Source organism: Prunus avium, chromosome 4, assembly GCF_965620075.1.
Source record: "Prunus avium chromosome 4, drPruAviu1.hap1.1, whole genome shotgun sequence".
NCBI classification, from domain to species: domain Eukaryota; kingdom Viridiplantae; phylum Streptophyta; class Magnoliopsida; order Rosales; family Rosaceae; genus Prunus; species Prunus avium.
The window spans coordinates 3,704,915-3,718,621 of record NC_142287.1 but is presented as its reverse complement, the minus strand read 5'-3'; the positions used below and the strand labels follow the sequence as shown (position 1 = coordinate 3,718,621).

Sequence of the window (13,707 nt, the reverse complement as noted above, 5' to 3'; positions counted from 1 at the left end):
AGATCCATTAACCCATATAAAGGATATTTTTAATGTTGTGAGTTCTTTTCCCTTGACAGGTGTGACAGAAGATCAACTTCGAATGAGAGTGTTTCCATACACTTTAAAGGATAAGGCGAAGTATTGGTTGAATTCTTTGAAGCCTGGTTCACTCACTACATGGTCTGCCATTCAAAAGAAGTTCCTGGAAAAATACTTCTCCACGCAAAAGACCGACATGCTTAGGGACAAGATCTTGTTATTTGCACAGCAAGATGATGAATCGTTTTGTGAAGCATGGGAGAGATTCAATGGGTTGCTCAACCAATGTCCTCATCATGGGATTCCATTGAAGCTTCAAATGCGTATGTTTTATAAAGGACTAACCCCTTCTAGTCATAATATAGTCACCAATTTTGCAGGTGGTTCTTTTAAAACCAAAACTCCAGAAGAAACGTACGAACTCTTTGAGGAGATAGCAATGGAGACCCAACATACGGATACAAGAGGTAAACGTGTTATTAGTGGTTCTAATGATGCTTCTAGTGTGCAGATTTCAAAACTAGAACAAAAGCTAGATGCTCTTCTTGCATTAAACTCAAGAAGCCCTCCGAAGGAAGTGTGTAGCATTTGTGAATCTCATGACCATGCTACCACAGCTTGTCCACTTGGGGCTGGATATCCAGAATTTGTGCAAGAACAAGCTAAGTTGGTAAATTCCTACAACCAAGGTCCAAGAAATGATCCATACTCTCAAAGTTATAATCCAGGTTGGAGGAATCATCCAAACTTTTCATGGAGAAATACCCAGAATCAAGCAAATCCCCCTTCATTCCAAAGGCCACAACAATCATCATCATCATTGGAAGATATAGTGAAGCAGATGGCAATCAACCAATCCAATTTTCAGCAAACTACACAAGCTGCCATCTCCAAATTGGAAGTCCAATTAGGCCAAATAGCTGCTGAAATAACTCAAAGAGTGCCTGGGAAATGGCCAAGCCAAACTGAGATCAATCCAAAGAACCCAGAAGCCAAGGCCATTCATGTGCTCAGATCAGGTAAGATCATTGATAATAAAGATGATTCTAATCTTTCAAATGATGTTGTGATTGTAGAAAATGAAGAGGAGGAGACCATGGCCACGGAAGGAGAACAACTCAAAACTTCTCAATCTGCTCCTAAGGCCAAATCAGATTCTCAGAAATCCGATCAATTCCAATTGCATAAAAGGGATGACAAATTTGTGCCACCACATCTTCAAGAAGATAGATACGTGCCACCCGCTCCATATGTTCCACAGATTCCATTTCTAGGCCGTCTTAAGAAAGCAAAGCAAGATAAGGCTTTTAAAGAGATTTATGATATTTTGAGTAAAGTTAATATCAATTTGCCTTTGCTTGATCTTATTGAACAGATTCCTGCATATGGAAAATTCATCAAGGACTTGAAAACTCACAAGCTCAATTTTGCTCCAAATGAAGGAGTAAAGCTCGACCAGAATGTAAGTGCTGTGTTGCAAAGGAAGCTTCCACCAAAACTAGATGATCCTGGCAGCTTTGACATTCCCATTAACATTGGAGGCAAGAAGGTTGGAAGAGCCATGTTGGACTTGGGAGCAAGCATCAATGTTTTGCCATATTCAGTTTATCAAGAGCTTGGCTTAGAAGGGATAAAGAAGACTTCAATGCGACTTGAACTAGCTGATCATTCTATAAAATATCCAAAAGGTATTGTAGAAGATATTCTAGTTCAAGTTAATACACTAATTCTCCCTGCTGATTTTGTAGTGATGGACATGGAAGACAATCCAAATGGAGATCGTGTTGATCCCATTCTCCTAGGCAGGCCATTCATGGCCACTGCAGACACAATCATCAAAGTGAAAGATAGCACCCTCTCCATGACTGTTTTGGGTGAAACTGTTGAATTTAAAATGCTTAATGCTCTATCTCAACCTTCTATCTCTCTTGATTCTTGCTTTTCAATTGATGTTGTGGATCATGAGGTTTCTTCCATAATTTTGCAGAGAAAGTCTAATGATGCTCTAGAAGCTGTCTTAACACAAGAAGAGGAAGATCTTTGTGAACCGGAGTTCCAAGAAGTGGTGGCTGCCTTAGAAGTGTTTCCGCCATACCCACCATCCTTTAGGCCACCAATCGAGCCTCTTGGACCATCATCCACGAAATTGGAGCCATCCGTTGTCATCCCACCAAAGCTAGAACTTAAACCTCTTCCCAATAATCTTAAATATACATATTTGGGTGCTAACGAAACTCTCCCTGTTATAATTGCTGCAGGTCTCTCCTCACATGAAGAAGAGAGCTTAATTAAAGTTCTAAAAGAGCATAAAACAGCCATTGGGTGGACCATAGCAGACATCAAAGGAATTAGTCCAAGCATGTGCATGCACCGGATTTTAATGGAAGAAGACAGCAAACCATCTCGTGATGCCCAAAGGAGGCTAAATCCCAACATGAAAGAGGTGGTTAGAGCTGAAGTTTTAAAGCTACTCGATGTAGGAATCATCTACCCAATTTCAGATTCTAAGTGGGTGAGCCCTGTGCAAGTTGTTCCAAAGAAGTCCGGAATCACCGTTGTGAAGAATGAGAAGAATGAGCTAGTTCCTACACGAACTGTCACTGGTTGGAGAGTTTGCATTGATTACAGGAAGTTGAACACATCAACTAGAAAAGATAATTTCCCCTTGCCTTTTATTGATCAAATGCTTGAACGTTTATCTGGCCATGCTTACTATTGTTTTCTTGATGGTTTTTCAGGTTATAATCAAATTCCCATTGCTCCGGAAGACCAAGAGAAAACCACATTCACATGCCCATTTGGTACGTTTGCTTATAGAAGGATGCCATTCGGTTTGTGCAATGCCCCAGCAACTTTCCAAAGATGCATGATGTCAATCTTTTCAGATATGGTGGAACGATTCATTGAGGTGTTTATGGATGATTTTTCAGTTTTTGGTTCCTCTTTTGATAATTGTCTTCACCACTTGTCTCTAGTGCTTAAAAGATGCCAGGAAACAAATCTGATTTTGAATTGGGAGAAGTGTCACTTCATGGTGAGACAAGGCATTGTACTAGGCCATGTGATTTCAAGCAAGGGAATCGAAGTGGATAAAGCCAAGATTGACCTCATCTCAAATCTTCCACCCCCTACCTCTGTTAAAGGAATTAGAAGCTTTCTAGGTCATGCTGGATTCTATAGAAGGTTCATCAAAAATTTCTCAAGCATTACAAGGCCATTGTGTAATCTCCTTGCTAAGGATGCTGTTTTTGAGTTTAATGAAGCTTGCATGGAAGCTTTTACTACCTTGAAGAGGGAGCTAACTTCAGCCCCTATTATCATAGCTCCGGATTGGTCTTTACCATTTGAAATAATGTGTGATGCCTCTGACTTTGCTATTGGTGCAGTTTTAGGTCAAAAGAAGAACAAGCTGCCCCATGTGATTCATTATGCTAGCCGGACCTTGAATGATGCTCAAATCAACTACTCCACAACAGAGAAGGAGTTGCTTGCTGTGGTTTTTGCTTTAGAAAAATTTCGTTCCTACCTTGTTGGTTCTAAAGTAATTGTTTATTCTGACCATGCAGCTCTTAGATACTTGCTCACTAAGAAGGATGCCAAACCACGCTTGATTAGATGGATTCTCTTGCTGCAAGAATTCGATTTGGAGATTCGAGATAAGAAGGGATGTGAGAATGTGGTAGCTGATCATTTGAGCAGAATTGTGGTTGAAGAAAAAGGAGCAGCTATGCTACCCTTGAATGAGACTTTCCCTGATGAACAACTATAGGCTGCCCAAGTCAAAGAGCCATGGTATGCTGATTTTGTTAATTATCTTGCTTGTGGTGTTCTTAGAAATGATCTAACTTCTCAGGACAAGAAGAAGTTCTTTTCCATGGTGAAACATTATGTCTGGGATGAACCTTTCTTATTCAAGCATTGCCCGGATCAACTCATCAGAAGATGTGTTCCAGAAGAAGAGCAAGAAAGCATACTTAGGCATAGCCATGAATTGGCTTGTGGAGGTCACTTTGGAGTTAAGAAAACAGCACTTAAAATTCTGCAATCTGGTTTCTTTTGGCCCACTCTATTCAAAGATGCGTTTAATTTTTGTGTTAAGTGTGATAGGTGCCAAAGGATGGGGAACATAAGTCGCAGGAATGAAATGCCATTGAATAACATACTTGTTGTGGAGCTCTTCGATGTGTGGGGTATTGATTTCATGGGACCATTCCCATCTTCCTTTGGTTATACTTACATACTTGTTGCTGTTGATTATGTGTCTAAATGGGTGGAAGCCATAGCCACCAAAACCAATGATTATAAGGTACTGAAGTTCTTGAAGGATAATATTTTCACAAGGTTTGGTACTCCAAGGGCTGTCATTAGTGATGGAGGCAGCCACTTCTGTAACAAGCCATTCGAAGCACTCATGAAAAAGTACAACATCACCCATCGAGTCTCTACACCATATCATCCGCAAACTTCTGGTCAAGTAGAAATAAGCAATAGAGAAATTAAGCACATCCTGGAGAAGGTGGTGAACAATACAAGGAAAGATTGGGCAGCCAAGCTCAATGATGCATTATGGGCTTATAGGACTGCATATAAGACTCCCATTGGAATGAGCCCTTATCGTCTTGTGTTTGGGAAAGCTTGTCACCTGCCAATGGAGCTTGAACACAATGCTTTTTGGGCCATCAAGAAGTTGAATTTTGATCTAGACAAGGCAGGCCATGCAAGAAAGTTTCAGCTCAATGAATTGGAAGAAATTAGACATGAGTCTTATGAGAATGCAAAGCTTTACAAAGAACGAACCAAGAGTTACCATGACAGAAACATTCAACGGAAAGAGTTCTCCAAAGGTATGTCAGTTCTTTTGTTTAACTCACGTTTGCGTCTCTTTCCAGGAAAATTGAAGTCTAGATGGCAAGGCCCATTCACCGTGGTCAATGTTTCTCCCTATGGAGCTGTGGAGATTCAAAACCCTAAAGATGGCTCGACTTTCAAAGTAAATGGACAACGTTTAAAGCCATTCTATGAGGGAGTTTCAGCTGGCATCCAAACTGGCCATGTGGTAGATCAACTTCCCTTCGTACCATCAACTTAGCTGATTGCACAATGTCTTGCCAAGACAGTAACTAAGGCGCTTTTTGGGAGGCAACCCATGTGTTCAAGAAGAAGGTGCTTGGTAGCAATCGACCTAATCGCATCAAGGGGAAGCATTTCAATCCTTTCTCTTTACTTGTTTTGTTTTTATTTTAGTCATTTTAAGTTTCTGTTCCTTTTTTATAAATAAATAAATATAAAAATAAAATAAAAAATTTCATATAAGCTAACTTTTGGTAACCCCAGTGAGCACCTCCGTCAATACAGTGTCTAGGAGTTCTTTAGGCGACACCTTCGGTGTCTAAGAAGTTTGGGTTTTAAGCGGGACCATTGTGACCCCTCCAACCTTCCCGGATCCCGTGGCTGTGTTTTATGAGGCCCTTAACTGGTCATCCATGAGTTGCTTATATATTCATTTTTTTTTTTTTTTTTAAATTTTTCCTAAACCTTCTTCTAAACTTTTCCCTTTATCATTTGTTTGTTCTCAATCATCTTTTGTATGCTTTCACATTGAGGACAATGTTCAATTCAGGTTTGGGGGGAAGGTTTTCAATTTCAATTTTCTTATCCATTTGTGTTTTCAATTTTCGTTCTCTTGTCACTATTTTTTTTTATTTTTTTTATTTTTTTAAAGAATGTCATACAATCAATGCTATGGAGCTGTTATTTGAGGTTTTCATATCAGAATTTTGCACTTCACAAAGCTTTTGCTCTTAGAATTCTGGTGGCTAAAGTACCATGCTCAAATTCTCGAAGGAAAATAGTGGAGACTACCCTAGTGAGCTATATCGAGCCTAATTGCTTTCTTGAGAGGGTTTAAAGTGTTCTATTTCTCATCCATACTTATTTTCTTCAATTCCCTCTAATTGATCTTATCATTTCATTTTGATTGAATACTAAGGATGATTCTCTTTTGTAGATATCATATGCTTGCTCTCATTCATGAATGAACTCATTGAGGTGATGCTAGGCTATGTGTGTATAACCATTCTATATGCTTTCTTTTCACCCTACCCATATGTGTGTTCCATTAGCCCTCTTGAAGCCAAACACTTAAAGCCTTTTTCTTCTATCACCCTCATCATTTCCCTACCTTTGTATCTCAATCTGAGATACTTGACCTATTGTAGCCATACCCTAGTAACTTAGAAATATACCAAGGTTTGCCAACATAAAGTTTGAAGCAAGGAAGTTGCAGCCATGTACCTAAATAAGAATTTTGTGTGAATCTGTGCAATAAAGTAAAGAAGATGCATATCAAATCAGCAAAGATGAAAGTGTTTCAATATGATCTAAGTGTGAGAAATAAAGTCTATGCCAGGTGATACCATGAAGTTTGCTGCCATGCCAATCTAAATCAATGATGCCTTGTAGATTAATGAAGCATGCAACCTTGGTATGTTCTTAAGTTATTTGTTTTTCCTTCCAATTCTTCCATTTCCCCTAACCTTAGCCTTTCATTACAACCTTGTGAAAGACCTAGCTGATCTTTGAGGATGTATTCATGTGTGATGGTAAGTATGTGTGTATCTCTATTCTTAGTATTTGATTCCTTTCATGAGATCTAACCCAATTTGTGCTTCTATTTCTTACACTCACTTATGCTTTCTTGAGAGAATTAAACCATAGGTTCTGAGTGATTGAGTGTTTTCTGTGAGAATTAGAGTCAAAGCATATTCTCTATTCAAGGTTTGAGTGTGCTTGCTTTGAAACCGTGTGCCTTTGAGCTATAGCTTCCACTTGTACACACTGATTGATCACATATCTTGGCAACTCTATGGTGTTGGAGGTATGACTAAAGTTTTCTTTCATTTTCATTAGTTGATTTCAAAGTTTATTTTTCTAACCACTTTGTTTTGTAGACTCAGTAAAGCGTTTGTGGGTATCGTATCTGTTAAACCCTCAGGAGACACAACTCCTCCTACTAGGGATGCCTAGAGGTTTAAAGGCTTGTTGCATATGCTCAATGCAATCGAGTTACCTACGAAAGTGGTCTAGTTAACTTCTTGTTTTGTTTTTACCTTTGTTTTTCTTTTGTTTTGCTTGAGGACTAGCAAAATCTAGGTTTGGGGGTGTGTTAAGCTCATAATTTCATACATATACATGCCCAATTTACTTACTTCTTTTGCTTAGTTTCCTATAATTCTGAGTTATTTGCCTCTATTTGTGTGTTTTGTAGGCCAATAGAGTAAGAGAGCATAATTCATGCAATTCAAGCATGTTTAGGCCTGATTTGGATGAATGGAAGAAGAGCTTAAAGACAAACTCATTTTGGCTACAGCCCCCTGCCAGTCCAGTTCCATAGGTCATATTGCAAGCTTTGTTTCAGCAACCTACACAGCTCGGATAAGGCAGAATTCTTCATGAAAGTTGTTCCAATGGGTGTGTACTATAACATATCCAAACTTCAGCCCCATTGGATAAATCTGGAGTCCGTTACCTAGCAAACACTAAACCATGCTCAGGATGGATTTTTGTCAGCGAGCAAAACGAGTTAGCAATTTGTTTCGGCCTTAACTTCCTCCTCCGAGCTTGGATTGGGCCAATACTTGTGTGGATGGATCATACACATTCTGAACTTCACAATGGAAATCTTAAAGTCTTCATTTGATTCAGCCTAGCCCAATTCGTAAGCCCAAGAAGTTGCTGGTCATGCTGACATGAGGATGAGCTGGTTGGAAGCTTGGTCATGGTGAGCTAGGCATGAGCTATTGTAGCTGGTTGGAAGCTTGGTCATGGTGACATGAAGATGAGCTAGGGCTGCTGGTGGGATTTATTGGTGAAGTGCATCAACCAATTCAGATTTTATAATGCAAGTGTTGTATGCATTAGCCATATTGAATTCAGATTTATCACTCCCCTCTCCCTATAAATACCACATCCATTCCACATTCAAGACACAACAAATCCTGAGATTCACAACCCCCACAATTCACTCCAACCATCCTCAAACACTCTCACAATCCCAAACACTCCAACAATCACCAAAACAACTCCAGCAAACTTCTGTTCCATTTCCCTACGAATTTCATCTTCCTTAGCCATCACCACTCACTCAAACTCATCCCAAATCACCTCCATATCCTTCATACATCTTTCTAGAAGTGGGGAAGCTCTTGGAGAAGCATTAGAAGTGGAGAAGCACTTGGAGAAGCCTTGGACACCACAAGAACTTCAGAAAAAGGGTTTTTCTACTCTTATTGCATTCATTATGTTTTCTCATTTCTATTCAAGTCTCTTTTCCATTTTGAGTAGCTAAATCCATAACTAGGGCTTCGATGTAACCTAACATGAATATTCTGGGTTTATAAGTTTGGAGTTTCAAGTTTGATTCATGATTCATGTTCTTATTCATTATGCTTATAAGTTAACATGCTTGTTTGAATGATTGATCACCATTAGAACTTGTTTGTTAACTATCTTGGTTTGAATTAAGAGTATACACCATGCTTTAATTCGAATTGAACTATGAATAGGAAGAGTATGTATGGACATTCGACAACAGGGATTAGATACATACTTGGTTGTTTAAAATGTTCTTCTATGCTTAATGGGTTCCTAATGCTTAATTTTAGGTTAGACAACAAATGATCAAATTAGGGAATTAGGAACACAAGGTTAGGACCAAACACCATGGCCTAATCATACTTTAGCTAGAATCAATCCTTGAATATGAATTAGACTTGTTACTTGACTCCTTATAACCCAGAGTTGAATTGTTATGGTGATTCGAATGCCCTAGTCTCCAAATCCGTTTTCCAGCCCTTCAAAATCACACTTTGTTACATTTGTTTAATTGCCTTCCTTTGCAATTTCAGTTTGTTTAGTTCTTCTCACAAGCACAAGCTCTTTCACTTCAATTTCCAATTTCATTTTGCTTCTGTTTAAAACTAATCTCACTTTAAATTCTGTTTTAGATTTAACTTCCTAACTTCTTGAATTCGGTAATCTAAAGTACATAACTAATTTGAACTTCTCAGTCTTCGTGGGTACGACCTCGTACTTGTCTTGCTATACTACTAATTGCCCCGTACAATTGCGAGTTAACATATTATTAACAACAGCGATGCCCTGGCACTGAGCGTGCAGAGTACGGCAACAGTCGCAAGTTTGGGTCATCGCCTACTTGCGAAGTCCCATGAGGTAGAGGTGCTAAAGGGTCAGTTGGCGGCGGAGCGAAGTATGGTTGAGGAGTGTCAGACTGCTATAAAAAGCTTGAAAAGGGAGAGGTCAAGGATAGTGGAGGTGAATCGACACCAGCTAGAAGTATTGCGGGACGAGAATAGAAACCTATCAAAGATGGTAGAGTTGTACTCTCGCGACATGCGAAAACAGCTGGAAGACCTAGACAGACCAGGTAAACGCAAACAAGCATATCGCGAGAGTAGTTACGCTCAAGCTAAGATTGCGATCTTTGGGAGCTCAAGTGATGAGCCCCAAGAAGCAGTGCGTGAAGCCCCGGAAGAGGACAGCCAGAGGGCCAAACTCAAAGCTCCAATGGTCGAGACACCAAGCACCGAGAAGAAATGATTTCCTACTGCATTATTGTTGTTTTTATTTTATTTTGTTGTTTTTGTATTTTCGTTATTTTGTTTCGGAAATAAAAGAGTAAGGTTGCAGAAAGAAAAAGAAAAAGAAAAAGAAAACACACTTCCCAACTAAAATAAAACAAAGACGACAAACGGAAAAGAAAACACATTTCTCTAACTAAAATAAGACAAAGATGATAGCCGAAAGGGGAAGGCAAAAACACAAAACACTAGAAAATGAAAGTAACGGGCAAAAACATAAAACACCAGAAAACACGGAGAAAAGAAAAGTAAAGTGAAAGTTAATGTGCTCCCCCTTGAAGCGATTAGGTCGAGCATGCCCGGGAAATCCGAAATGGTGTTGGCTCTCTCTCATCAGCATATGTCTATTTAAACCACACCTCTGCAAGCGGATGATACCCAGCATTTCTTCCTGCAAACTCAAGGAAAAACATCAAAAAATTCAGAAGCAAAACAAATGGCATCCTCATGCACTCACCTTGATGATCTCAACCTTGAGCTCTCACTTGCACCACCGAATGCCCAGACAAGGGCTCCTCCAAACACTGTCTTTCCAAACTCTTCATATCATCACGGCACGGCCTCAAACTTTGCTGAGGGAATACCGAACTTTTCTGAGGCACTATCGAACAGAGCAGTGCTGCTAGGAGGCATGATTAGCAGCAAGCTCACTCCGACAGATCATCTGCATGTGGCACAGAGGTCTGATAAGGCAGCGGTAGAGGAGTCCCACAATTTAACTGTGCTCCACGCGGTCTCCGCTACCAATTTGGGCATGCAATTACTGGCGAGGACAAGGGAGTGTGCCGCGATGAGCGAGGAAATAGCTTCCTTGAAGGCTATGGTAGCGAACTTGCAGAAGCGGCTCTACTGTGCCAATCAGCACGTGGAAGCACTGCAAAGAAAAAATGAGGACCATATGGAGCTGCTGCAGATTCTACAAGTGCGAGAAAATAGAGGCAAGCCATGATGATGATGGAGATGAAGAAGATGATGAAGAAGATGATGATGATGATGATGTTTTTTTTTTTTTTTTTTTTTTTTTTGTTTTTTTGTTTTGTTTTGTTTTGTTTGTTTTTTTTTGTTTTGTTTTGTTTTTTTTATGCAATGTTTGAAATAAAAATGTGTTTTAACACTCAGAAATAAACTAACTAACCATACCACGTAAATAAATAAATAAACTAACATAACAACACAAAAACAGAAACAAAACAAAAACAAAGACTCAACAGAAAAGAAAACAAAGAAAATAAAAAAAACTTAATTTAAAAACACACAATATACAAGCAACTCACGGATGACCAGTTAAGGGCCTCAGAAAACACAGCCAGGGGATCCGGGAAGGTTGGAGGGGTCACAATGGTCCCGCTTAAAACCCAAACTTCTTAGACACCGAAGGTGTCGCCTAAAGAACTCCTAGACACTGTATTAACGGAAGTGCTCACTGGGGTTACCATAAGTCGGCTCATATGAAAAATAAATTTTTTTTTTTAAAAATATTTTTTAAAAATATTTTTTAAAAATATTTTTTTAAAAATATATTCTCGTAAGAAAAAGAAACAAAAACAAATTAAGATAACATGAAACAACAAACCATAAACGAAAATGAATTAAGTACTCTAAACAAACTCAAACAAACGATATAAATTATTGTACTAAAAGAAACAAACCAAGAAACCAAAGAAAAAAAACAAACAGCACTTTCTATCACCTATTTATCACCATTTGGACAGATTCGTTTCTATGTTTTTCAGCTTCGACCTCTGTTCAGTTTTTAGGCTATAACTTTCCAACCGTAAGTCCAAAGTTTACGTTCTTTATATGGTTGGATTCAGCATAGAAAAACAAAGAACTCACCGCGGACCAAAAGGCAAAAACAACTACGGAAATAAACAGAATTCAAAGAAGAGAAAGGATTGAAATGCTCCCCTTGAAGCGATTAGGTCGAGCGTGATGCATTTGGAGGTCGCGACTTCTCCCACTACTCCACACTTCCTATCTTTGAAGTTGCCATCTCTCTTAAGCTGTCATAAATTGCTAAAACAAACACACAAACTTGAAATGGAATTAAAAGGATTAGGAAATAAAAACTAAAATGAAAAGGAAAATCAACACACATCCAATTCCATGCTTCAAAGCAACAAGCACCAATGGGTTGTGTAAGCTGGGACTTAAACCCAGTTCTCTTGCTTGTTGGGCAATTGTCCTTTTCTGTTGGACTACAAACACAACTTGTCCATTAACGTCATTAACTTTAAAACAAGAAATTGTCCAATTAAGAAAAAAAAAATAAAGTAGGAAAGCCAAATAGAATCAAACAATGTTACCGATCCCCGGCAACGGCGCCAAAAACTTGTTGTATAGATACAGCTGCACCAAAATGGATTAAGCTGCATCCTCAACTTGTGATACTCGCAAGTGCATGAGCCGTTCGGTAGTATAGCGTATGTAAGTGCGAGGTCGATCCCACGAGGATTGGTGATAGAATGATTCAATTCATTTTCCCTACACAAAACAAAAACAAAAACAAAGAACATGAAAGAAGGAAGAAAATAAGAAAGTAACTCAAGCAAATAAGTTCCCAAGTTCAATTTAGATTAATGGATTGATTCTAGCTAAAGTATGATTAAGCCATGGTGTGTGGTCATAACCTTGTGTTCCTAATTCCCTAATTTGATCATTTGTTGTCTAACCTAAAATTAAGCATTAGGAACCCATTAAGCATAGAAGAACATTTTAAACAACCAAGTATGTATCTAATCCCTGTTGTCGAATGTCCATACATACTCTTCCTATTCATAGTTCAATTCGAATTAAAGCATGGTGTCTACTCTTAATTCAAACCAAGATAGCTAACATGCAAGCCTTAATGGTGATCAATCATTCAAACTAGCATATTAACTTATAAGCATAATGAATAAGAACATGAACCATAATTGAAACTTGGAAACTAATCAAACTTGAAACTAAAGAAAAGAATTTACATAATGAAAAATAAATTACAACCAAGAAGCAAAAGCAAAGCTAGAATTGAGAACTAGAAAGCAAAATTAAGAGAATTTGAGGGAGAGAAGGGAAGGGAGCTCTAGAGAAGTGTTTGAGAGCTCCCCCCCTTGGGGTGTGTTTACAAGCTTAGAGAACTTCTCTATTCATAGGCCTAGGGGAAGTGAAAATCTGAATTCAATATGACTAATGCATACAACACTTGTATTATAAAATCTGAATTGGTTGATGCACTTCACCAATAAATCCCACCAGCAGCCCTAGCTCATCTTCATGTCACCATGACCAAGCTTCCAACCAGAAACAATAGCTCATCCTGAGGTCAGCATGACCAGCAACTTCAAGGGCTTACAAATTGGGCTCGGCTAAATCAAATGAAGACTTTAAGATGTCCATTGTGAAGTTCAGAATGTGTATGATCCAACCACACAAGTATTGGCCCAATCCAAGCTCGGAGGAGGAAATTAAGGCCGAAACAAATTGCTAACTCGTTTTGCTCGCTGACAAAAATCCATCCTGAGCATGGTTCAGGGTTTGCCAGGTTACGGACTCCAGATTTATCCAATGGGGCTGAATTTTGGATATGCTATAGTACACACCCATTGGAACAACTTTCATGAAGAATGCGGCCTCATCCGAGTTGTGTAGGTTGCTAAAACAAAGCTTGCAATATGACCTACGGAACTGGACTGGCAGGGAGCTGTAGCCAAAATGAGTTTGTCTTTAAGCACTTCTTCCCTTTATCCAAATCAGGCTTTAACATGCATGGATTGCATCATTTCCTATCCAAAGCCATCATTGTTACCTAAAGCTGAAAGATAAACACAAAAAGGATTAAAAGCACAAGTTTAACTCAAAAACATAACCAAATCATAAGCTAGAAGGGTACAAAATGATATATAATTATGAACCGATCACACCTATTGATTTCGGATCGAGCCCAAAACTTGGGCAACATCATAATATGGTGGGAGGAGTCATTTGGTGAGTTTTGAGTGAAATCCAATCGCTAGAAGTATGGAATACACCAACCACTCCAATTAGG

The 13,707-nt window shown here is 38.9% G+C and overlaps 1 non-coding gene across 1 annotated transcript; it reads right to left on the bottom strand.

The window, feature by feature from the left end:
- Positions 1-217: 217 nt before the first annotated feature.
- Positions 218-324, bottom strand: LOC148294707 (small nucleolar RNA R71). Its single transcript, XR_015835547.1, has one exon. It is a non-coding gene; the product is annotated as a small nucleolar RNA R71 (small nucleolar RNA).
- Between the last annotated feature and the right edge of the window lie 13,383 nt (positions 325-13,707).